Source organism: Puma concolor, chromosome B4 (genome assembly GCF_028749965.1).
Source record: "Puma concolor isolate L17-30 chromosome B4, mPumCon1.1.hap2, whole genome shotgun sequence".
Taxonomy (NCBI): Eukaryota; Metazoa; Chordata; class Mammalia; order Carnivora; family Felidae; genus Puma; species Puma concolor.
In genome coordinates, this window is record NC_141673.1 from 34,988,060 (window position 1) to 35,015,713 (window position 27,654).

Consider the following 27,654-nt stretch of genomic DNA (forward strand, 5'->3'; position numbering starts at 1 on the left):
GGCAGAGAGAGGGAGACACAGAATCCGAAGCAGGCTCCAGGCTCTGAGCTGTCAGCACAGAGTCCCATATGGGGTTCGAACTCATGAACTGTGAGATCATGACCTGAGCCGAAGTCGGACGCTTAACTGACTGAGCCACCCAAGTGCCCCTACATATATTTTCTTAAAGCACTTATTTTTCCCCTTTTTGGCTTTGCTACAAATGCCCTCAGTTCTCACAGTTCCAATACAAAAAAATTGTAAAGGCCATTTAATGCCAGACATATGTGAGGATTAATCATTCACACTGAGTCATGTACATATCTGGTTAAAGTGTTCAGTGGTAGATGACTTATGGGTCAATATTAAATTATATATATAAGAAGTTCTCAACATGCTTCACACAACTGAAGAGATAAGAAACCAAGAAAATGAAATAGAAAATAATGCTTTAGATATCAGTAGAGTAGTGCAAACTTTAATTTTCTTGTCATGCAAAAAATGACCACTGTGTGCTTCTAATATATAAAAAGTTTGTGGGGGCGCCTGGGTGGCGCAGTCGGTTAAGCCTCCGACTTCAGTCAGGTCACGATCTTGCGGTCTGTGAGTTCGAGCCCCGCGTCAGGCTCTGAGCTGATGGCCCAGAGCCTGGAGCCTGTTTCCGATTCTGTGTCTCCCTCTCTCTCTGCCCCTCCCCCATTCATGCTCTGTCTCTCTCTGTCCCAAAAATAAATAAACGTTGAAAAAAAAAATTAAAAAAAAAAAAGTTTGTGTACCTTTAGTGAATACAATATATCTTGAGATGAAATCTTGTGTGATTTTATAATCATTTCTAGGGTAAAAAGAATGAATTAAAGTGCTGCTTTTAAATTTAAAGAACAGTACAATATTAATATCCAGTCGAATTTTATAATGAGAATTTAAAAATGGGTTTATTCTTATAAGTTCTCTTTAAAATTGTCATCTCTTCCATTTATCCGGGAAGCTATCAGGCTTTTCATAGATTTGCAATTTAAGACCTCTTAATTTTGTAAGCTTGTACAGTTGCAAAATTTGATTTTGCATTGAAAGCAGACTAAAATAATTTAACAGTAAGTGATAAAATAAATGTAGACACTTATAAAGAGAATTAAGCCTCTTAGCAGAGATTTATTTCTCTTAGCAGAATAATAACATAATAATAATAATGGTTAATAACCATTAACTTCCATTTATTTAATTTTTATTAAGTATTAATGCCTAAACCTCTAAGTTGTGCCAATATACTGGAATTGTTTTACTGATTAAAGGAAAGGTAAACAGACAATTCCCTAGGACTTTGAAATCTACATTTAGTGATTAGTGAGTTGGTAGTCATTCAGCTGAAAAATAATAATAGGTTCCAAATCCAGATATACATTCCCAAATACAATTAGAGATATGCTCAAGTATTTACATGTAAGAATGTCTATACATTATTATTTACAAAAATCAATAAATGAAATAGTAGGAATCACAAAAGTCTGATATATTGTCACATGTTCTTAGAATGGAATGCTATGTATCCCAAAACCCAGCTTTCAAGTAATATTTAATGGCATGTGGAAATTCTGATGGTACACAATTAAGAGAAGAAGGAAGATAATAAAGCAATATACTACTATAAATCTATTTTTTAATGAAATTTATTTTATTTTATTTTTTTTTATAATGGTAAGTTCTTTCTCTCAAGTCATGAATCTTTTTCTTTTTTTTTTTTTTTTTTTTTAATTTTTTTTTTCAACGTTTTTATTTTTATTTTTGGGACAGAGAGAGACAGAGCATGAACGGGGGAGGGGCAGAGAGAGAGGGAGACACAGAATCAGAAACAGGCTCCAGGCTCTGAGCCATCAGCCCAGAGCCCGACGCGGGGCTCGAACTCACGGACCGTGAGATCGTGACCTGGCTGAAGTCGGACGCTTAACCGACTGCGCCACCCAGGCGCCCCAATTTTTTAATGAAATTTAATCACATTCATAGAATGGATGCTGGAGTGCAGACACTGAATGTTTAGCAGTATTACCCCTCAACGATATAGAGGAAGTTCTTTTCAATTTTGTATTTATACCTTGTTTTATTATATACATTTTCTTCAAAAAATAGTAGCATTATAATTATCACAAAATGTTACTTTTTAAAGAGGAGTTGGAAGTCAGGCCCACATATTAAAATGATAAATTAATGTCTTTAGTACCTAGGCACTTAAAAAATAAATTGTATTATTTTTTTCTCTAACCACATTAATGCTAAACACATTTTCTATGCAATTAAACTCTTACAAGGGAAACCTCAGATTTGCTAATATAAATTCTTTGATTAAAAGAGACTATTCTTCCATATTTTGGATCATTAGCACTTTATTAATTTATTTAAGAAATATTTTCAAGCACCTTCTAAGTGCCTTAATTTTAGATGCTATGAATATAGCAGTAGCATAGCAGAACCTAAATCCTTACTGATCTTTATTGAGCTTACTTGCACGTAGTAGAATAAAAAATATGGACTTCTGGAACATTGCTGTGTAGTTTTATCACTTTGGATTCGTCAATGAATTAATCTTTTTCATTTGTGATAAAGTTGTTATCACAAGTACGTACGATACTACTTCATGGAACACAGTAGAGTGATCAAAGTTTAGTAACGACACAAATCTACCATGGAGGAATAGGTATGGCTCTGAACCAAGACTGCCACTGTTTGAAAGATGTTTGTTAGTGTATAGATTCTGGCCTAAATTTGATTTCTTGCTTTACTGCAGTTTTCTCAATCATAAAATGAAAGGATAATAGTATTTACCTCATAAAGTATAGTGAGGATTAAGTGAATCAACACATGTAAAGGGCCTAGAATGATGACTAGCAGGTATTAAACAAAAATTTGTTATTGACTTGTGTACATTTGACTTTAAACTTCTTTCTTAATTACAGAAATGCTTTTAGCCTGAGTTCTTTTTTCAATATCTGCATCACTGCATTACTGTAATACCATCATGCCATTAGTTAGGAACATTGTAATGGATTCCTAACTGATGTTCAGGTCGATGACATTGTCTCTTCATTGCTTCTGGGAAGAGTCATATTTTCTTTAGTGTAATTAGACAGGTATGTTCTCCATGTATGTAATCATTGTAAGTCTGGAAAGTGCTTAAGTGCTTCGTTAAGTATTTCTGACTCCATATGTTGAGAAATGTACCGTTTAAGACATCACAGATTAGATCCTTAGTAAATGGATAGAGATTATATTGTAAAATCGATTTTGGTGTTGGTTTATACCTTCACATTCATTATACATTTTGTAATATATGAAGTTAATAATTTTGTGATATATAAGAGCACTTATGGATGAGTCAAATGCGTTTAACCTTGCAGCATTAATTGCTACATATACACACCAACATCTTTATCTCCAGTCAGTACCTCCTTCCTCATTTTATGTCTAAAACCAACATTTTAAGCTTAAATCTCTTGGAAATGTCACTGGCCCATCAGTTACCTCAGATGCAACATATCCAGAACTAAACACACTGTCTTTCTTCAAATCTATTATTTTCTAGGTGAATAAATAGCACACAATTCACCTGGTATCACAAGCTAGAAGCTTGAAAGTCATCAAAAACTCTTCCATCCTTGCAATTTTTTTTTCGTGCAATTGCTTAAATTATAAATGACGTCTTTATTTTCTTCAACCCCTTCTGTTACCTAATTTTGTCTGCCTTGTGCTCCTCTTTCCTGGACTTTTGTCAGCCTGGGACTGGTGTTTCTTCCACCTCCACTTGCATCTTTTTCAAGATTCCTCAATGACTCCCCATTATCTACAAGATCAAATTAAAATTCCTTGGCATGTCATCCAAGACTATTTAAGATTGAGGACCTTCTTTCTTGTTTTATATCTTGATTTTACAAGTTTTCTGTTTGTACATCAGAAATACTAAATAGTTTTTGTCCCCTAAACATGCCACACACACTCTGGGCTTTATTATCAAGGCTCCTACAGTTATTCCTGCTAGAGATGTCTTTTTCCTTATTATTTTAGCATATTGCCATTCATTTATCATAAGTGAGCTCAGATATTACCTCCTGAACATTTTCTATTCTGCTAAGTGGACAATATTGCCAGTGTATCTCATCCATACTCCCTCTATTCTACCCCATAGGATTTAGCACTTAATATTGTACATGGTGGCTTACATATGTACATTTCCACCATAGACTTGGGAGTGAGGACCATACTTTTCTATCCATATATTGGCAGAGTGTATTTTCCAGTCCCTGACACAGGTATTCAATTCCAAGCTAAATGAGGGGCTGCCTTTCTACAGTGTGTTAGGGAAGATGTTAAACTCCCCAAATGATGCTCTATACATACTCTGCCAGAAAAACAGTGAGACTTATCTTGAGGAAGCTCTTTTGGCACTTTCTAGTAAATTGCACGTCAGCTTCGCAACCATTATGAAGATTACAATGGCAAACCGAACAAAACAATAAAGGAAGGCATGTACATTTACACACATATAAATACATCTATTCACACTAAAATTCGAATTGCTACTCTTGCATTCAGAATCAAAGCCCTGCAGAAGATAGATTCGGGGTTTTGATGGGCTTATGTCTCTCATGGCTCTCTCTATAGCTTTCTGATTTTGGTAACATTTGCTAATGGTAATGCTGAAAGAGCTGCCAGAGCTGCCTCTCGGTATTGGATCCCTTAATCTTGCTGCAATGTCAGGACTATTAGCAATGCAGCTGAGTCAGCTCAAAAGCCTGCGTGCGGCCAACCCAGTTCTCTTGGGAATTGCTGCTTTTATTGAGATGGAGTTTGAGTCTACTTGAGTCAGAACAATTTTGATTTTTGTTCTTCCATTAGGAAATCTTAACCGTAGGGAAGTGAGGAAATACTTTGGAAATAAAAATCGGTGATTTTGAATTTTTTTTTTTTTTTTTTTTTTTTTTATTTATTTATGGGACAGAGAGAGACAGAGCATGAACGGGGGAGGGGCAGAGAGAGAGGGAGACACAGAATCGGAAACAGGCTCCAGGCTCCGAGCCATCAGCCCAGAGCCTGACGCGGGGCTCGAACTCACGGACCGTGAGATCGTGACCTGGCTGAAGTCGGACGCTTAACCGACTGCGCCACCCAGGCGCCCCTTGAATTTTTAATATTATGAACAGTAAAGTAAAGAGTTGCATGTTTGACATAAAATGTTACTTATGTTAAGTGTAATGAAGATGGAATGGATAGAGGGGAGGGTATGGATTTATTGAATGAACAATTGCACATTAATCATGCAGTATTGAAATTAAATGGGAATGTTACTTAATAACTATTGTAGTTTTGATAGATATATTAAATTAAGAATTTTCTCTTATGAGTCGGGTGCCTGCGGAGCTCAGCCAGTTAAGTGTCTGACTCTTGATTTCAGCTCAGATCATGATCTCACGGTTCTTGAGTTTGAGCCATGCATCAGTCTCTGCACTGACAGTGTGGAGCCTGCTTGGGATTCTCTCTCTCTCTCTCTCTCTCTCTGCTCTCTGCTTTTCTCTCTCATTCTCTCCTCATAATAAATAAATAAAGTTAAAATATTAAATAAAAAATCATTTTCTTCTATGATGATTATTTGTAGCTCTACTTTTTCATCTTATGTAGAAATAGTTTTTTATCAAATATTTTTATAGTGCAATGATCATGTCTTATGCTTAAAAGATAAAACAGTTTTTACTCACATTTTATAATGATATATGTGCATTATAATAATGTATTATAATGCTGAGAATTAGCAGACAACCTCCTGACTCAACAGTCATTATAAATTATTTCTCCCAAAGTTGACTACAGAATATTTTCTGTCAAACTATTCCATTGCTTAAATTTCTCCCTTTTTAAAGTATTTTATGTGCTGAAGTATTTAGGGAATTGCTGGGGATTACATTCATCAGTTTTCAAGCAGTATTCACAAATGGTTTGTTGATTAAATGGAATCCTTGTTAAATGAATAAAAATAACTCATTGACAATTTCATCTCTGAACAGAATCCTGAATTATTCCTTTTTTTTTTTTTGAAAGATTAGGTATTTGAAAAGTTCTTATTCTGGGAATTAAAATGATAGAATTAAGGTATTATTTTTGTACTCCATTTGTTTACAAAAACTTTATTCTTCTGGCTATGGCTTATTCCTTTTGTAAAAGATCATCATTATTATCATTAACAACATCTATAAATAAAGTCCTATGGAGGGCACTGGGCATGAGGTGATAAGATATATTGTTTACAATTTGTCTAGGCTTACATTTCTCTCTATATTTAATATAATTGTGGTATCCACTGTGCATAAACTCAGTTATTTGGTAATTATTCAATAAGTATACTGGGTAATATATTCTAAGTCTCATTTCATAACTGGCTCTCTCAAGGATGATCAAATAATATTTCTTTTACAATTCTAAAAATAGAACTACCTACAACCCCGCAATTGCACTACTAGGCATTTATCCAAGGGATACAGGTGTGCTGTTTCGAACGGACACATGCACCCCCATGTTTATAGCAGCACTATGAACAATAGCCAAAGTATGGAAAGAGCCCAAATGTCCATCGATGGATGAGTGGATAAAGAAGATGTGGTGTATACATACACACACACACACACACACACACACACACACACACACACACACAATGGAGTATTACTCGGCAATCAAAAAGAATGAAATCTTGTCATTTGCAACTACATGGATGGACCTGGAGGGTATTATGCTAAGTGAAATTAGTCAGTCAGAGAAAGATAAAAATCATAAGAACTCACTAATATGAGGAATTTAAGAGACAAAACAGATGAACATAAGGGAAGGGAAATAAAAATAATATAAAAACAGGGAGGGGGACAAAACAGAAGAGACTCATAAATATGGAGAACAAACTGAGGGTTACTGGAGGGGTTGTGGGAGGGGGATGGGCTGAATGGGTAAGGGGTATTAAGGAATCTACTCCTGAAATCACTGTTTCACTAGATGCTAATTAATTTGGATGTAAATTTTTAAAAATAAAAAATTAAAAAAATTTTCTTTTACAATTAAAATGCTAAGAAGAGCCAACCCATCAATCTCATGCAATTTATATTATTGGAACATAATGGATCTGTATTAATTAGTAAAAGTAAAATATAACAGCATGAAATTCTTCTGACATAAAACTATTTCTCTTTGATGTGATCTGTTAATTCTTCTGGCATTTTGTTTCATTGAATCTTCATTCATTTTGCATCATAATTTGCTTACTATTATAGAATTTGGTAATGGATGGTCACCTCAGTAGTAGCTTATCCGGTATCTATTTAGCTTTTACTTTTTAAAATCATAAGCCCTTAAAACAATAAGCATTTCCCACTCTAAGTGACAAAATAAAAAGCAATGGCCATTTAGGATGTACTTTTTTCAGATACCTACTCACACTAATACCCTGAGGGTTTCTTTACCTTTGCATTTTATAAAACCACATATAAATATTTGATGATGCCTGAAGTCCTATTAGAGACTGGAAAGTAATTATTCAGTTAATAAGCATATATACAAGATTTAACCAATGACATACATGAGGTTTTGGTATTAATTTTTGATTTCCTTCCTACTAATACATTTGAGTGGAGAAAATTAACTTTCCTATCTTAGTTTCCTCCTTTAAAGGTTTAATTTTCACCAGTGCTGCTGTAATTGCCAGAAAAAGTATTTTTAGTTGACTTTCCCTCTGCTTGGCCTTCTCTGTCCATCCTCTTAGCCAATTCCCTTGGGTCTCGGTGTATTTCTTCTGTATTTCATTAGTAAGATTGCCCTGTGTAATCTACGGCAAGGCATTCCTCTCTTCACACAAAGGATATGTAGAGATATCCTATTATTAAAGTCTTGTCAGGCTTTTCTTCACCTTCCTTTTTTCTTACCCCCAATACTTCAGCCATTTTAATTTGTGGTCTGAATGACAATCCCATTACTGCCACTAATCTGCATTACACAGAATGCTGAATTGTCAAAGCAGACACACACATAATAGATCTCTCACACCAAAAGTGACTAATGTGTATTGCTTAGTTTCCTAAGGCTACCTTAATAAATTACCACAAACTGGGTTGCTTCAAAGAGCAGAAATTTAGTCTCACAGTTCTGGGAGGCTGGACATCTGAAATCAGTGTTTGCAGGGCCATTCTCTCTTAATAGCCTCCAAGGAAGAATCAGTTCCAAACCTTTCTCTTAGCTTTTGGTGTTATCCGAAATCCTTGATGCCCTTAGGCTTGTAGCTGAATAATGCCAATCCCTGCTTCCATCATCACATAGCATTCTCCCCCTAGATCTTTACATCATCATCTTAGAGACTCCTGTCATTGTATTAAGGGCTGATACTATTCCAATATTTAAGTATTTGCTTCTATTTCCAAATATGTTCACATTAAGGGCCGATACTATCCCAATATTTAAGTATTTGATTCTATTTGCAAATATGTTCACATTCTGTAGTATTGGAAGTTAGGTCTCTGTCATATCTTTCTGGTGGGTGCAATTCAACCTGTAACCCATATCAAATAATATAAACAGAAACCAGGCATAGCTTCAGCATTCTTTCTGGAGGGGTCTCCAAACTCATCAGACATAACTTTTTAATGATCTTTTCTGCCACACCAGGGAATGGTTTAAGTTCATAGTAATACATGAATTCTATCAATGTCTGTAGTATATCTAAACTCAGAAGAAGATGGTTAAGTTTGGAGCTTTTTAGTTCTTATGCTTGATGAGTCATGCAGGGGTAGGGAGACTGTGTGTTACCTTCCATTTTCTAACCAGGTACATCTCAACTGATGAATTTCAGATTTATTTTCAACAATCAATCTAGATAGACCAAATGTAACCAGCTAAAGAACTCTCAGATGAGAACACATCCAGGTATCTCAGGTAGTAAAATATCACTAGCATATTTACAAAGGTCCCTCATTCTATGTCAACACTACCTCAGGTGTCCCCTAGGAAGGAGAAAGTGAATTATAGACCCTCCATGTGTCAAGATGGCTCCAATGACCCCTATCTCCAGGTATTAATGTCTTTGTATAGTTCCTTCTTACATTGTATTAGGATTAGTCAGTTTGACCAAAAGAATACAACAAAAGTCATTATATGTGACTTCAGAGACTGAGCCATAAAAGTCAGTGTGGCTTCTGCCACATGCCAGATGCCATGTCATGTAAACACTCAAACAGCCTTATGAAATCTACATGGCCAGCAACTGAGGCCTTTTTTTTTTTTTTTTTTTTTTTTTTTTTTTTGATGGCCAGCAAGGAACTGAGGCTTTTTGTCAATAGCCCTGTAAGTGAGCCATCTGGGAGTCAGATTTTCCAAGCCCAGGCAAGCCTTGGGGCGATATGTTGGAGAAGAAAAATTTTCCTTTACCCTGTAAGATTCTTCTTGCTGGTCTAAGAATTAAATTGGCATGATACAGATTAACAAGAGAAAATAAAATTTACTCATGTAAGTGTGGGGAAACCACACAGACAAGAGATTCCAAAGACTCAGGCAAAATGATGCATATATGTCATCCTGAGGTAATGAGTAGCACATTGGGGTGTAAGACTTTAAAGGAGGCGAAGCAATTTATTAAAAGAGAAAAAAGCAAACATTTGATAAACGAATGTTTGCTGGGCCGTACAGAAAGGATGGGACATAGCGAGGAATTTTAATGCACTTTGTGGTTCTTCCCTCTATTTACCACAGGTAGTTTTTTCTTCTATGGTGATAGCCCTTTTCCTGGAGCAGGTCCTGTACCTAAATCCTTTTAGGCAGTGAGAGGGACGGTCAAAGTTTCTTCCGGAGTCATCTGCACCTTGATTGTTTGCAGCTGGAAATAACCTGCATGCTAAAGTGGCACATCCTTGGGCAGGCTCTCCTTGGCCTCTACACAGTCCTAACCTTGACTGCAGTCTCATAGGAAACCCTGAGTCTGAACTATCCAGTTAAGCCACCTCTCAATCCTTGACCCACAGAAACTGCAATAATAAATGTTGCTTTAAGCTGCTAAATTTGGGATATTTTTTTGTGCAGCAATGTATAATTATACCCTTTGTTAATCCTTCCCATATCTTATAATACTTTTCCTTGATTTTATATGTGTTGGGAATCTGTTTCTCTACTTCTAGAGTGCATTTTAACATTTTTAAGAAATTCTCAGTCTTCATAGCTGTAACTGAAAAATGATTCTTTCTAGCTTCTTATTTCTTTGGGAAGACTTCTCTCCCTATGCTCATGATCCTTCAAATTTCTATTTTCTGACACTATGCTGTCTGGCTACCTGCCTCTGAAATTAGCCTGAGTAACTTTGTATTTCATATGTGATAATGTAACTAATGAATTACTCAAGTGTTTTTTTCTTTTTTTCTTTTTTTTTTTTTTTTACTTTTTTTTCTTTTTTTTAGTGGGGTGAATGGGAAGATATAGAAGACATTCCTGAATGGGGCTGGAAATATGTGTGATTTTTCTTCATTTGGAAGAAACAGGAACATCAGGCACTTTCCGTATTTGTGTTCTTAAACATGCACCAGGTTCTGTTGTTCCGAGATAGTATGTTTTCATAATTTTATATTCAATATTTATGCCATTTTCACATACATAGAGTCTAACTAAAACTTTGACTACTATGCTTACTCATTTCTTAGTTTCTTTTAGGAATTTACACATGCAAATAATGCTTAAGTGGTATTTACTCAGGGGTGCACTTTTTTAGGAATGCTAGCCTGTTGACACACCAGGTCTTTTTCATTTCTGAGCCCTAGTTTTAGAGTCATTAGGGGGCTCAATTCATTTAAGATTAAAATCCATCTTTTGGTATAGAAAAAGAAGATTCTAAACTCAGAGAAAACATTTAAAGCCAGTGGTATTCATATGAAGAAATTCTTATTTTTACAGACATGACAACTTACATTAGATACTTATTCCATAGCTCACATTTCAAGTTTAAAATTCTGCACCAGTTTAACCTGCTCTCATTGGAATTGTTCTTTCCATTATGCAGTTTTCATTATATTTTCCATTAGTGAATAAAAGCAATGACCCAAAGAATCCATGTGTCTAAGACATATAATTTCAGAAAGCAGCAACTACATCATTGATTTTTCCCTCCCAAATGATGTGCGGTTAAAGAGAGAAGAGGATATAGAGATTTGGTATAACATAAGAACATGTTTCTGCAATACAAAACAATTCGATCTCAGGTTCCCACTGAATATAGCCTTTTCATTTTAAAACAAATTTACTCTAACAATACCTCTCTGTCTGTCTCTGTCTTTTTCTCTCTATCTCCCTCCCCCTTTGGCTATAGTTCTGCTTTATTCATACATACACATTGTCTATTCTTTTCAACGGGAGGGAGGTTTCCTCTTCAAACCCTATAGTTCCCTCAACTCATAGATTCTTTCAATTTCCCTAAAACTAGCTACTTTTTCTTGTGCCTGTACCCATCTATTTTTTGTAAAAAAAAAAAAAAAAAAAAAAGGAAAGAAACCAATGCAGTATAAGCTTTTTATTTTCCAATCTCTTCCCTTAGAGTTGTAACATAATATCTGCTTTTATTTATTTATTTATTTTTTAATTTACGTACTTATTTTGAGAAAGACAGAGAGAGAACACATGTACATATGAGCAGGGGAGGGACAGCAAAAGGGGTGAGAGAGAATTCCAAGCTCAAACTGTGAGATCCCAGGAGGCTTGAGATCATGACCTGAGCTGAAACCAAGACGTGGACAGTTAACTGGCAGAGCCACCCTGGCACTCCCATAATATCTGCTTCTAAGCTTATTCAGGTATCAGAGCTCACCAAATTCTTTACCTCTGAAGGACGTAAAACACTATCTTCCCAGTCTTTGAATTGTTCCCTTACCACCTACAGAGTGACCACTAAATAAATCTAATGTTTTAGCTTTTGTTATATATCACTGATTTTCTAAGTACCAATGTCTAGGCTAGTCAAAATGAACTGGTTAAACTGTGGCAAAGGGACCCCAAATTCTCAATAGCTACACACACACACACACACACACACACACACACACACATACACTCATGCACACACATACAGATGCGCACAACTTTATTTTCCCTCAGTGTAGGCCAACAGGGGTCCCTGTTCATCTTAGTCACTCAAGGGCTCAGGCTGAGGGAAACTTCTCTCTTCAGGCTTCACTACAGTTGCTATAGCAATAGGAAGAGAATATAGAGAACCAAACTGTATTCCTAAAAGTTTTCTTCCAAAGTGTGGCATTTTATTTCTGCTTACATTTCATTTGCAAAAGCAAGTCACATAGGTGGGCATATCTATAAAGAGATCAGAGGGGGCACCTAGGTGGTACAGTCAGTGAAGCATCTGACTCTTGATCTCAGCTCAGGTCACGATCTTAAATGGTTTGTGAGTTCAAGCCCCGTATTAGGCTGTACGCTAATGGTGTAGAGCCTACTTTGGATTATATCTTTCCTTTTCTCTGCTCCTCTCCTGCTTGTTCTCTCTCTCTCTCTCAAAATAAATAAATAAACTTAAAAAACCCAAAGAGGTCAGAGAAATGCAAATCCACTATGTGGCAGAAAGAGGAAAATCTGAAAATACTTGGTGAAAAGCATTGTGTTAAAGCAGTAAAATAGTTTTTAAAAACTTCAAAACTGTGAACACACACTGTTTTAATGAGTTTTGACTCTGTTCTAAATTCTGAATGAAAACATGGAGATGAATAAAATTGTCTGGTGTATTTTTTCTAATAAAAATTCTTTGACTATACTGATGTATAACATAAAATGTAATATTGTCTCCTTATTCTAAAATAGAACATATATACAGTTGATCACGTATGGCAGCTGACCACATATGCATGAGACAGCAACCATGGGGCCATTCTCCATGATGTATTCCCTCTGGGACACAAGGTGAAACAGCCTCTATTATCTGGGCATCACCAGTTGCCATAGTAGAAGGAAGAAAACAAGTAAGTCGTGTACCGGTGTGAGAAATATGGCCATATTGTATGTCCAGTTTATCCTACCACATGTGTTGTCTATTGGTGGATGTTAACACGTGCGAGTCAAAAATTAAGAAATAAGACATAGGAGGCTGACTGTAAGAAATAATTCAACAGAGGGCTAACATCACACTCCCTAATATGTATCCCTGAATTGAATATCTTTACTGAAATTATAGGTCTCCTTATTGAAGAGACAGTTTTCCATGGTAAGCTGACAACATGAATAAACAGAAATGCCAGGGAGCTAAGTATTCTCTTGTAAGAACAGAGAGAGCTACGGTTGTTGTTGTTCTTGTTTCTTGTATGTTTGTTTTGTTTTATATATTCTATTTTAGTTTGTGGATTTCTGCAACTGCTCTTATCAAGGCTTTGAGGAGAAGCTAGTGGTTAAGGCCATTTATTTGGTGAAGAAAGAGCCTAGTGGTCTGATCAGAAGGTCCAGATTTAAATATTCCTAGTCACCAAATAGTTGCTTATGAATAAGTGGAAAGACTCATCTGCTGTGTGGTATGGACTGGTAGCCAGTCTATCAGCAGGGGTTAATTTGGGCTGGTTCTTGAACATGGAGACTTCAGTGTGCTGCTGGGGTCTATATTCTTGGGCTTAAATGCCACTGATTAATTGTGAACAGTTAATTTCTCTTGGTAAGAGTGAACAATTAATTAATTAATTATGAACAATTTAATTTCTCTTGATAACAGTCAGTGGCCAAGTTTGATTGCTTATAATAGATGACCTTGTGATTCATGTCCTATAAGCATGATCTCATTTAAATAACTCTATAAGAAATATATCCATGTTTGCAGATGAGGTGATTAAGATTTTTCAAAGGTAAGCTATATGCTCAAGGCCACAGGCTCAGTACATTTCAGAGATATGATTTAAATTGAAGCCAGTCTGACACTATTGCCATTGCTATGAACCACCACACTGAAAACAGCCTCATTTTTTTCTTTGCTGAAAAGTAGGAGAAATAGTCGTAAGCAGGAGAAACCAAAATTATATTGGAAATATGTTTGAGAAAACTGAGGATGTATGGCAAGTACTCTGAATGGAGTAACTGCTTGGTGACTAGAAATATTTAGAAACTGCATTTAGGTGTGGAGAGTCCATGAAGAAAGGCTAGGTCATAGTACATAGCCCTTCCATACAGGAGCTACTTTGTGCTGGCTGCTGGAGCAGTCAGTCCTACTAAAGTAAGCCTTCAGGCTTGACAGAAAAAAGATGCATGGCATACAGTTAGGGCTCCTTCCACATGGGAAATTAGCATTTACGTCTAAAACGTCCAGCCATCCTTTGGAACAGATCTGATTTCCAGACCCTTCCGTCATTTAAATGTGAAGGGTGGAATGGAGTTTGGGGGCAGATAGCCTGCAGTGACTGAAAGCAAAAACTCACACGTTCACCTAACTAACTGCATTGGATTATGACAACACTATGTAGTTTTCTCTCAAATAACATCCTATATCTAAAATTGCCTTGATCTTATTTTAGAAAAACTCCAATCAAAGAAACTGATAATCCACTGAAATTCACTAACGCACTAACTTTTTATCCTGGACTCTACCGTGAACACACAAAATGTGGATGGTCTGCCAACCAGTCAAGAAAGAGGAGAATGATTTTCTGTCAAGGCTATGCAAGTGGATGATACATGAACTTTAGTCAGGAATACAATTAAAATATGCAATTCTAATTTAGAGAGAATTTCCATTAATGACTTAAAGGAACATTTTTTTTAATGAATGATACACTTACCTCTTCTTCCAAATTAAGATAAAAATACATAATTAAAATGCAGAATTGCCTCACTAAAAAAGTTGCTGATTTATTCAAAGCATTCACTTTACATAGTAATTGTTTCAATGCAAGTGCTGACAGAATTTTCTTGCTTCCAGTCCTATCCCCAAATGTAATGTCCTTCAAGCAATATCCACATCTCATATAAAAAGTAATGGTCATGAGAAGAACCCAAAAATAGTCGTGTAAAACTGAACTTGATCTTAGCCATTTCTGCCTTTTAAAGACATAGAAGAGGTAGTAGTTGCATAATTTAGATAGGTGAAAGAAAGGAAATGTTTCCTGCTCTATTCTTCTCATTGAGCTTGATTGTCAGAGGGATAGGCCTGACATTTTAATATCTTTGCCAGAGTGCAATGGTAAGCCTGGCGTTGTGCTTTAATAGACCACATTAGTGAGTCTTTGGATCTGCAATGGCAAGACTGCACCTAGTTACAGGAGATGGAGAGGTAGACTTTGTCTCTAAGTAAGTGAAGAATTAAGTGTGTGTGCATGTAGCAGAATGGTCAATGGGACAGACATAGAAGAAGGAGAAGTACAGAGCAGAGAGGAAAGAGTGCTGAGAAACAGGATAAATAGTTGAAGCGCATTCACAGGGTGTGGTAATAAGAAATTTCCTTTTGTGAAGTGGCCAGAGTTTTAATTGAAAAACTTTTTAAAATAGCATTTTTGTTACAGGAGATATCAAACATATACAAAGTACAGATAACAGTTTAATGACCTCCCTGTACCTATCACCCAGCTTTGATAATTATCTATCCGTGGTCAACTGTGTTTCCTCTGCACCACTGCAAACTTCCTTTCCTTACTCCTCCTGGATCCTTTTGAATCAAATTCCAAGCATCATATAATTTAATTAATAAATATTTTAGTTACTTCTAAAATGTAATGACTTTTAAAAATTCACAATACCAACATTACGCCACAAAATGAATAATAAATTCTAAAAATTATTGAATATCCAGTTAGTGTTCACATTTTCCCAAATGTTTCAACATTTTACCTTTCAATAGTTTAAAATTGGTTACATGCCCCAAGTCTTACATGTTCATCGTCCCTTTCTCTGTATTTTTTCTTACTATTTGTTGAAGACACAGGGTCATTTTTTCTTAGAGTTCACCACACGCTAGATTTTGCTGATTGTATATATGTGGTATTGTCTGATATGTATTCTGTTCCATTTCCTATAAACTGAAGGTTTGATACAGGAATTTCATGAGATATGGTTTTGATATTTTGTCAAAAATTGTTCATAAGTGGTATTGTGTTTTTCCGCCAGAAGGCGACTATTCTGCTCTTGACTTCCTTTTTTCTGTTAGCAGGCATGAATATATTCATTTCCTACACTCACTTTTTCATTAGAGGTTGCAAACTGGTGATATTCCAGTTCTATCATTACTTCTTATTTATCATCATGAATATTTCATAAAGAGAAACTTGGAAAGTTTTAAGAGCTGTCATTGTGAATCTTCAATTTTTCTTGCATATTTAATAAATTCAATGATAGAGAATTTAGTGTCAGCAGCACTTTTGCAAGGCAGATCAAAGAAAGTGTACTATGTTCTGTCCTTGCACAATAGGAACTTAATAGGAAGGATAGTAAAGTGACCCATAATTAATGTTTCAACAAAAAGGAAGAGCTTGGAGACAAAAAAGTTTAATGAAAATTTAAGCCAATCTTGAGATTCCTCTAAGAAACCGAAAGGGCAGTGAATACAGTATTTTGTTTGATGTAACATCATTTGAAATGTAAAGGATATATCTTGATAAGAGAGTTCAACCCTCAAAAAAATTTTTTTTCCAAATCTTAACTGTTGACATGAACTTTTATATTTTTAGATCATAGTGCTAATTTGTATTTACATTTAAAATCCTTAAGCCATATATTGAAGAAATATAAATCTATACTAATTAATTAATTTATTTACTCATGCAATAAATATGCCGAGCACTTGACATAAACACCAGGTATACCTTTATCTCTACTATACTTTAAAATATATCAGCATTAAAATTCTCACAAGTTGCTTATTTGTTTTATTTTATTTTTTTAATTATATATTTTTTAAATTTACATCCAAGTTAGTTAGCATATAGTGCAACAATGATTTCAGGAGTAGATTCCTTAATGCCCTTTACCAATTTAGTCCATACCCCTCTCCCACAAGCCCTCCAGCAACCCTTTGTTTGTTCTCCATATTTGAGTCTCTTATGTTTTGTCCCCCTCCCTGTTTTTACATTATTTTTGTTTCCCTTCCCTTATGTTCATCCATTTTGTCTCTTAAAGTCCTCATATGATATATGTCTTTCTCTGACTGACTAATTTCGCTTAGCATAATAGCCTCCAGTTCCATCCACATAGTAGCAAATGGCAAGATTTCATTCTTTTTCATTCTAGTAATACTCCATTGTGTGTGTATATATATGTGTGTGTGTGTGTGTGTGTGTGTATACATATATACATTGTATATATATATTGTATATATACATTGTGTATATATAAATATACCACATCTTCTTTATCCATTTATCCATCAATGGACATTTGGGCTCTTTCCATACTTTGGCTATTGTTCATAGTGCTGCTATAAACAGTGGGGTGCATGTGTCCATTTGAAACAGCACACCTGTATCCCTTGGATAAATACCTAGTAGTGAAATCGCTGGGTTTTAGGGTAGTTCTATATTTAATTTTTTGAGGAACCTCCACACTGTTTTCCAGAATGGGTGCACCAGCTTGCATTCCCACCAATGCAAAAGAGATCCACCTTCTCTGCATCCTTGCCAACATCTGTTGTTGCCTGAGTTGTTAATGTTCCCTCTCAGGTATTTCCCTGATGATGAGTGATATTAAGCATTTTTTCATGTGTCAGTTGGCCACCTGGATGTCTTCTTTGGAGAAGTGTCTATTCAAGTCTTTTGCCCATATCTTCACTGGATTATTTGTTTTTTGGGTGTTGAGTTTGAGAAGTTCTTTATAGATTTTGGATACTAACCCTTTATCTGACATGTCGTTTGCAAATATCTTCTCCCATTCTGTCGGTTGCCTTTTAGTTTTGCTGATTGTTTCCTTCATTGTTCAGAAGCTTTTTATTTTGATGAGTAGTTCGTTTTTGCTTTTGTTTCCCTTGCCTCCCTTCCCTTGTTGACTAAGAAGTTGCTGTGGCCAAGATCAATGAGGTTTTTGCCTGCTTTCTTCTTGAGGATTTTGATGGCTTCTTGTCTTACATTGAGGTCTTTCATCCATTTTGAGTTTATTTTTGTATCTGGTGTAAGAAAGTGGTACAGGTTCATTCTTCTGCATATCGCTGTCCGGTTTTCCCAGCACCACTTGCTGAAGAGACTGTCTTTATTCCATTGGATATTCTTTCCTGCTTTGTCAAAGATTAGTTGCCCATATGTTTGTGGGTCCATTTCTGGGTTCTCTATTCTGTTCCATTTATCTGAGTGCCTGTTCTTGTGTCAGTACCATACTGTCTTGGTGATTACAGCTTTGTAGTATAGCTTGAAATCTGGGATTGTGATGCCTCCTGCTTTGGTTTTCTTTTTCAAGATCGCTTTGGCTATTTGGGGTCTTTTCTGGGTCCATACAATTTTCGGACTATTTGTTCTAGCTTTGTGAAGAATGCTGGTGTAATTTTGATAGAGATTGCATTGAATATGTAGATTGCTTTGGGCAGTATTGACATTTTAACAATATAGGTTCTTCCTATCCAGGAACATGGAATCTTTTTCCATTTTTTGTGTCTTCTTCAATTTGTTTCATAAGTTTTCTATAGTTTTCAGTGTATAGATTTTTCACTTTTTTGGTTAGATTTATTCCTAGGTATTTTATGGTTTTTGGTGCAATTGTAAATGGGATCGATTCCTTGATTTCTCTTTCTGTTGCATCATTGTTGGTGAATAGAATGCAACCGATTTCTGTGCATTGATTTTATATCCTGCCACTTTGCTGAATTCATGAATCAGTTCTAGCAGGTTTTTTTTGGTGGAATATTTTGGGTTTTCCATATAGAGTATCAAGTCATCTGTGCAGAATGAAAGTTTGACCTCTTCCTGGCTGATTTGGATGCCTTTTATTTCTTTGTGTTGTCTGATTGCAGAGGCTAAGACTTCCAATACTATGTTGAATAACAGTGGCAAGCGTGAACATTCCTGTCTTGTTCCTGACCTTAGGGGGAAAGTTCTCAGTTTTTCCTCAGTAGGAAAATATTAGCATAGGGTCATTCTTTTTTTTTTTTTTTAATTTTTTTTTCAACGTTTATTTATTTTTGGGACAGAGAGAGACAGAGCATGAACGGGGGAGGGGCAGAGAGAGAGGGAGACACAGAATTGGAAACAGGCTCCAGGCTCCGAGCCATCAGCCCAGAGCCTGAGGCGGGGCTCGAACCCACGGACCGCGAGATCGTGACCTGGCTGAAGTCGGACGCTTAACCGACTGCGCCACCCAGGCGCCCCAGCATAGGGTCATTCTTATATGACTTTTATGATCTCAAGGTATGCTCCTTCTATCCCTACTTTCTTGAAGGTTTTTATCAAGAAAGGATGCTGTATTTTGTCAAATGCTTTCTCTGCATCTATTGAGAGGATCATATGGCTCTTGTCCTTTCTTTTATTGATGCGATGAATCATGTTAATTGTTTTGTGGATATTGAATGAGCCCTGCATCCCAGGTATAAATCCCACTTGGTCGTGGTGAATAATGTCTATAATGTATTGTTGGATCTGGTTGGCTAATATCTTGTTGAGGATTTTTGCATCCATGTTCATAAGGGAAATTGGTCTATAGTTCTCCTTTTTAGTCGGATGTCTGTATGGTTTTGGAATCAAGGTAATGCTGGCCTCATAGAAAGAGTTTGGAAGTTTTTCCTTCCATTTCTATTTTTCGGAACAGCTTCAAGAGAACAGGTGTTAAGTTTTCCTTAAATGTTTGGTAGAATTCCCCTGGAAAGCCATCTGGCCCTGGATTCTTGTTTTGGGGAGATTTTTTATTACTAATTCAACTTCTTTACTGGTTATGGGTCTGTTCAAATTTTCTATTTCTTCCTGATTCAGTTTTGGTAGTGTATATGTTTCTAAGAATTTGTCCATTTCTTCCAGATTGCCCATTTTATTGGCATATAGTTGCTCATAATATTCTCTTATTATTGTTTTTATTTCTGCTGTGTTGACAAGTTGGTTATTTATAATAGCTATTTTTTGCCTTTGGAGAAATTCAATCGTATTTTGATCATTGATACTTTTAGCTATTACAGCAAAACAGAAAATGAAGAAAGGATAAGTTTCTTTGCAATTTGTTTGATTCAATTAAAAGGCTGTAAGAGGGGCACCAGGGTGGCTCAGTTGATTGAACGTTGGACTCTTGATTTTGGCTCAGGTCTTGATCACAGGGTTGTGGGACAGCCCCATGTCAAGCCCAGGATTGGGCTCTGTGCTAAGCATGGAGCCTGCCTGGGATTCTCTCTGTCCCTCTGTCTCTATCTCTCTCTCTCTTCGCTGCTCCTGCTCTCTCTCTCTCAAATAAAAAATTTTAAAAATGTTTTTAACGGTTATAATAAAAGATTCATAAAAGTGAGATTTTATGTGAGTATATATATCCCCAGTTTTTTGAAGGTTCACCTTTCTCACTTTGCTTTTACTAAAGACCTACATGGGTAACTGTTTCCACTAAAGAAAGAAATTTAAAGAGGATTGTGCTTTTATAAGAAAAAAAAAATAGGTGAGAAGAACATTCAGCATTTGTTTGCAGTGAGCCCTTGTAGAGCAGTGCACACAGGAGCAGCAGGGGTGGCCCCGGGAACCACATTCAGCATCTCAGCATCAGACTGCCACAGCTGTGAACCCTGTCTGTGAGCATCTGTGCTTTCTCCCAATTTATTTTATGCATTCATTTTCAAGGTGTGTTCTAAGGTATCAGAAAAAGCCTAAAAGTGGTTATTTTGGGGGTCTAGGAATGCTAAAAACATTTCCATATTAAATAATAGCAATTGTTTCTCTTTAGTTTGCACAATTTTGGCTTATGAAAGGTTTCTCATGAAAGCTCTACTTTTGGGTAGTGGAGGAAACTTGTACATTTATATTCAACTTATTTTTTTTTTTAAGATTTTCCTTTACAAGACACCCAAAACTTTCAATATAATCACAAGAGATCATGTCCTTCTTGCAGTTTATTTTATGGAGAAACTGAACAGATTATATGGGAAAAAAAGGGACTATAATCTCTTTACAGCTCAGTTTAACACTTTATTTGTAATGAGCTCTATGAGCCAGAGGAAAGAGAAACTTCTCTGGCCTATTCTTTTCCCTTCATTGCAAGTTCTTGACTCCTCTAGAAATGTTGACGTCTCCACGCCTGCTGAAAGAAGGGTGCAATCTATATCTATTTTCATTCAAGTAGTGAATTTTTTATCCAAAATTTTGTCACTAGATATAATTTTCTGCACAGTGCTATCTATTAGTTCAATCCCTTCTCCCCATCGTTGATCACATTATATTTTGCCATGTGTCTGCCAAATGATAAAGTAAAATACCATCAATTTATTCACTCAGTCATATATGTGAGTATCTACTATGTGACAAGCCTTTACTAAGATTGATATCTTTCCTCAAGGGCTTAAACAAGTGCAGTCCATGGCGCTAAATTTCAAGAAAGAGATGTAGAAAAATAAAAATAAATGTATAAGAAAGATAATTATCCATGATGAGGAAGTAACCAGATGAAGGATGGAAGCAGAAGAGGGAATCCATTTTAGCAAGAGTGAGTAGCATGTACAAAGAAAGTCACGAAGTCATGAACAAGTCAGAGGACTTGTTTGGGAACACAAGACCTTGGTCATTTGTAATATGACAATGTTTTCTTCTTATGGGAATACATGAACTTAATAAATTGCAACCAGAGAGGATGAGGCCACCTGAATTGGGCTATTTCATTCCCAGCAGACAATTTATGGAATTTCCAAATGGGAGAATTGAAAGCATGATACATGATATAGTACATATATCTTGTGCTATATCATGAGAAATATTATATGCTGGTTAGTTTTCACATCTCTATGAAAGAAACCAGTAAAATTTGATATTGTTATATTCTCAGTCATCTTGGATGTAAACGAAGGAAGAATGTCACCTTGCTAAGGATAAACACAATGACAAGTTTATGACTATAGTGCTCCCTCTGGGTAAGCCTCTTTCTGTCTACCATCATAAAATAATGGGTGACTTTACTTCTCAGAAATATGGAAGGTCTACCATTAGTTGAGAAGACAATGTCCATAAGTAATATCTGATAATCTGGTATTCTGCATCTTGAGTACAGAATAAACATTAAAAACAACCAAACAAAAATTTCTGAATGATGTCTGTCTCAATGCTATTCTGAACTTCTGACTCATTGCCTTAAAACCAAAAATAAAAACTGATGATAACCTATTATTTAATCAGTATCCTAGAAAGTTAAAGGTTTTTGCCCGATATTTGGCCAGAATTTTCCCTGAAAACATTCATATAAATTGCATTTGTTCAGTATTACTTAAAATGTAGAGTGTTTAGGAGAAATCAAATACCTGTGAGATACCCAAAGGGAGAAGGTCTGGCAGGCAGTTTTAACTTTATGATTTCTGTTATATCTCTGAAGTAGGATGTGGGGAAAGAGATGAGTCAATTTGGGGGATCAAAAGGTTAATCACATAGCTTGAAAGAGTTGGATTTGGGCTTCCAATAAAGCCCCTTGCCTCTAGAATCCACACTTTCAGCCATTTTTCTGTATTCTTACCCTAGAGAAGGTAGCCAGATGGAAAGGTTTTGCTGCTGCAGTTAAGATAACATATATGGTTGGTATAAGGCTGTAAAAAATTGGGAAACAGAAAACATGTTACCACTGAGTGACTTCCTTTAATGTGCAATTGTCAAAGTTTTTACTTATTTTTCTTTCTCTCTTCTCTTCTCTTTTCTCTTCTCCTCTTCTCCTTCTTCTTCTTCTTCTTCTTCTTCTTCTTCTTCTTCTTCTTCTTCCAGAGACAGAGAGAGACAGAGTGTGCAAGCAGGGGAGAGGAAAAGAGAGAATCTTAAGCAGTCTCCATGCCCAGTGCAGAGACTGATGCAGGGCTCAGGGCTCAATCTCATGACCATGAGATCATTACCTGAGCTGAAATCAAGATGCTCAATTGCATCTTGTCAAATGCAGATCAAGTCAGATGCTCAACTGACTGAATCACCTAGGTGCCCCTTACCTATTTTTCTTTCTTAAATACATTTCAGTTCTCTCTTTTATGTTTGTTTTGTTTTGCATTAGAGGTGTTGGTATATATACTATTAGTATTTTTTTGTTGATGTTCCATAAAACTCTATTTCTGCTATAGTTAGGGTCAAATATTATGGATTTTATTGAACTTCTCTAGACAGTAGCACCAGCTAAAGAACATCAGAAGAATTCATAAATGAATATATACACATACACATATATATACACATATATACATATATATGTGTATATATGTATATATACACACATATATACACACACATGTATACACATATATGTGTGTATATATATGTATATATATAAAGTATATGTATATATATATAGCAGTAGAGTTCATAATACTTTAAAGTTAAGCATGCATAGGTTACATGCTTAACACATTTATAAAGCTGATCAAATTAATAAGTGCTTGTTTAGCTAGTTTCATCAATCTCTTGTGATATACAGGCTTAATCTGTGTGGCAATAGATACATAATGATTGGAAACTGACTTTATGGGCAATTAGAGACTGAGAAGATGCTTACTAGCATTAAAGAGGTAATTTGTGTATGTCTCACTTTATTCCAACAATACTTAATTAAGACCTAATATGTGCCAAGCCTTGTTCTAAGTACTGGAAATAGAACAATAAACATTAGGGATAAAATCTCAGCACTGTGGTGTTAACATTTGCTTGAAGGAGACAAACACTAAAGCTTATAGCCAAGTTAGGAGTTAGCCAAAAAAAAAAAAAAAAAAGAATTTAAATTTTATCAAAAATTGCAGTAGACTCTGTGGCAGAGAAGAAAAGCAGCTGAATTATAGACACATACTAAGGAACACAGACCACATTTATTGAATTTTCTTAGAGGCATTTTAATGAGTAAGAAATATCCCTTACTGTGAAGCACTTCACTTATCCCTTACTGTGAAGTCTAATGAGGTCATATGAGACACAAAAATAAATAGTTTCCAAAGTTATATGATAAATTTTACCCTAGACATAGTTTGGAAAGACCAGTGAGCCTATGTCAATAGAAATATGCCAAAACTTATATATCAAGTAACTAAAACGTGGTACTACCCTTTCAGATTATTTGTAATATTGTTAACAAATAGTTAAACTGAACCTTAAGGAAATACAAATATATGCATTGAAATTTTTCTGTATTTCAGATGAATAAGCTAAAGAAAATAGAGTCTGAGAGAAACTACCAAAGTCACAGCCCCTGCAGAAGGAGGTGGTCTAGGTTAAGATGTATTTAGTCATGACTTTTGTCACATGACCCACATTCATGGAAGGAGCTAATTTCAGAAGATGAGATATTTGACTCCAAAGCCCAATTTATAGGCTTGGTAATGCCCCATGGAATATCCTAAAATGAAGTAACTTTTTCAATAAGATTAACTGTGACTAACTAGCTCTAACTCACTAATTTGAATTTGAGATGCAAAGAGACTCTATTAGTTAGTAATTGAGGCAGAAGCATAAAGAGCAATGCTAATCTGTAAATGCCAAGAGTCAAAAACAGCCATGAGTAAGTAGAAGCTTTGAATGAGTGACTTTTGAAAGACTATTATGATAGAGATATGGTTAATTTCCAGCAACAGGAGAAATAGTAACAAAAATTGGTTAAATCTGAGTCAATATCATGGTGAGATTACTAGGTCACAGATTAACAAACAGTGGCTATTAAGGGCCAAACATAGAACCCAGTCCCAGAACCATGTCAGTCCTGAGTGACTTATTTCCTGAACTATGTATTCCAGTCTCCTGAAACAAAACTATACTTGTTGCTGTTTCTTCCATGGTATCTGGTAGGATAGCTTTGCCTGATTCCAGTGATAGACCAGTCTTTTGTCTTATTTGAACGTATCTATTTAAGAACAACAACAATAACAACAACAAATATATTGAATATATATTTACCTCTCTCTCTACATATATTATGTTGAAGGAATATGAATGTCTCTCTTTCTTGCAGTTAACACTACTAAAAACAAAAGTGATATTATACCTCAGTCTGACAGTGGATAAAAATATAATGAATAACAGAAAAGGATCTGTAGAAATTGGGTGAGAAAAGAGGGACCCAGACAGGCTCAAAATGGAAAGAGCTACTTTTATTGATGGCCTGCTACATGACAGGTTGTATACAAAGCCATTTACATCTTATCTCATTGAGGTTTTATAGCAGATTTTCAATATTGAAAAATATATATGCTACTTTTTTATTGAGGAAATGAAGAGACAATGGCTAAGCAACTACTTAAGTATTAAATAATTTCTACTTAGAAGCCCCATTTGACTCCTATGTTCTTTTTCAATGATAAAAACCTGCTTCAGCTGCCCCTCTGAAAGAAAAGACTTCTTGCTCCCCAGGCTAAGTGTCACTATTTTCATAATGAGAAAGAGAATGCAAAAGAATAGATGAGAGTTTTTCTTATGGATTTCCCTAATGATTTTGCTCAATAGTTTAATAACTTACAGGCAATTCTCATTTTATAATAGGAGTTCAACCATTATTAACTAAATATGTTTATTTTTTTCTTTGATAAAATTCTGAAAATCCCAGGAGTGAAAATTTCATTGACAATTCTGGTGTTTCCTCTGGAAGGTTAGAGTTAAGAGTCATCCTGATAGAATACTGTTCTAGCATGGTGTGATTCTGTCCCTAGATGTCACACTGGAAACTGGAAATAAACATATAACTTACCTAATACTGCACTTATAAAAGAAATATTCACCCCAGAAAAATCAACTTATTTGGTGATGGATGGGTATCATTTGATAACTGCATAGATACAACCATTTTACAAGAGATAGCATCTAACTTTCTCTCTGATAGAAAGCCAATGTTTATCAATTTCTTAAATTTTTTAAATGCTTATTTTATTTTTGGGAGAGAGAACACAAGCAGAGGAGGGACAGAGAGAGAGGGGTACAAAGGATCTGAAGCGGGCTCTGTGCTGACAGCAGAGAGCCCAATACAGGTCTTGAACTCATGAATTATGAGATCATGACCTGAGCCAAAGTCTGACGTTTAACTGACTGAGACACCCAAGTGCTCCTATCAGTTTTTAAAAGACTGGGTTGAAGATGTATAGTCCGTTAAAAAAGAAAACAAACAAAAAAGCTAAGTAAATTTCAGACATGTTTATGTTATGATAGTATTTCCTTTTCAGGTGGATACAAAAGAGATAATTTTTTAGTAAAATATGTTATAATGCAATATTAAGGAGTCTGACCCAAGTTGAGAAATATGTCATTGATGAGGGTGCATAAGGGAGGCTGAGGGCAAAGTACAAACTAACAGCATCCCCCCACCACTGCAAAACATCATTTGGCATTCTAACACAGGGCTTTGGGTCTTTTCATGTGGACTTGGAGCCTTGGTGCAAACTTGGTGAATACTCTCTTTTCTTCCTTTACTCTCATTTCAGGGGCTTTTTGAGAAGTATGGTCTTATTGAAATACTTTCATGCCAATTGCTCAGGCTGCAATCCTCTAGCCCATGACTACTGTATGAGGAGAAGCTTGCCTTTTGGCTGGAAGTTAGTACCCTGGCTGGAATGGTAATAAGACCCAGAAACTTGATAGTTCTCTTTATTCCTGTCCTTATACAAAGTTGTCTGTCTTAGACACAGCCAGCCACCTAAGTCACCAGAACAGCTACCAATCTTAAGACTCTTATGTGATGTTTCCTCCTCAATGGTCTAATGTGATCCCCTCCACATCCCTGGTCTAGTCACTTCTGGCCTTGAGACCTCCACTGGGAGCTGGCCGAAACCAGTACCTAATTGAATTAAAACCCAACTGGGACTATTTCCTAGGAAGTTGGCTGTAAAGACTATATACGTTGGAATGTCACTTAGATCATGATGGATCTCTAGCTTTCCTGTTTTCTGACAATATCCTCTACTAACCACTACTTAAATTACAAAATTGGGTAATTCTTCCTTGTAAAACTTTTCCAGTGTTTTCCATGGGTTAAAAACAGTGGTTTCTTCAGCCTTCTCAGCAAGGTAAACTCAGTCCATATGCTGACACCCATTTGTAGCCTAGGATGCAATGGGGAATCAGGGGAATGCTAGTATCCCTCCTACAGGGGCCCTTAGTGGCTGATCAGTGACTTCATTCAAGAGATACTTTGGGTCACTCTGACACCTCAGGAACCTCTGACATATCTTGCATGTTGTAAGCCACCTGGGAGTTGGGAGGGCATAATTTTCATGGTAATTGGCCTTCTTTACTTTTCTCTCTAGGAAGAGCATGGGAGCTTCTTTTCAATCCCCAAGGATTCTCCTTCAGGATGTCTTTTTAACCCACGGGAAACAATTTGGATTGAAAAACTTAGGAAAGGACTAATCTCCTGTAACACTGCATGGCCTTAGTAAGATCTAGCAGATATCTTCTGCAGGAAACAGGGCAAATGGATGGAGGTACCCTAGGTCCAGGACTTCACAGATCTAAATCAGGACCTGGACCAAAAGGCCTCTTGCAGAATGTGTTTGCCCAAATGTGTTTGGCTAGTAAAGTCCCTCCTGACATATTGGATGTCTAAACAGGCCTCTTCCCAATAGAA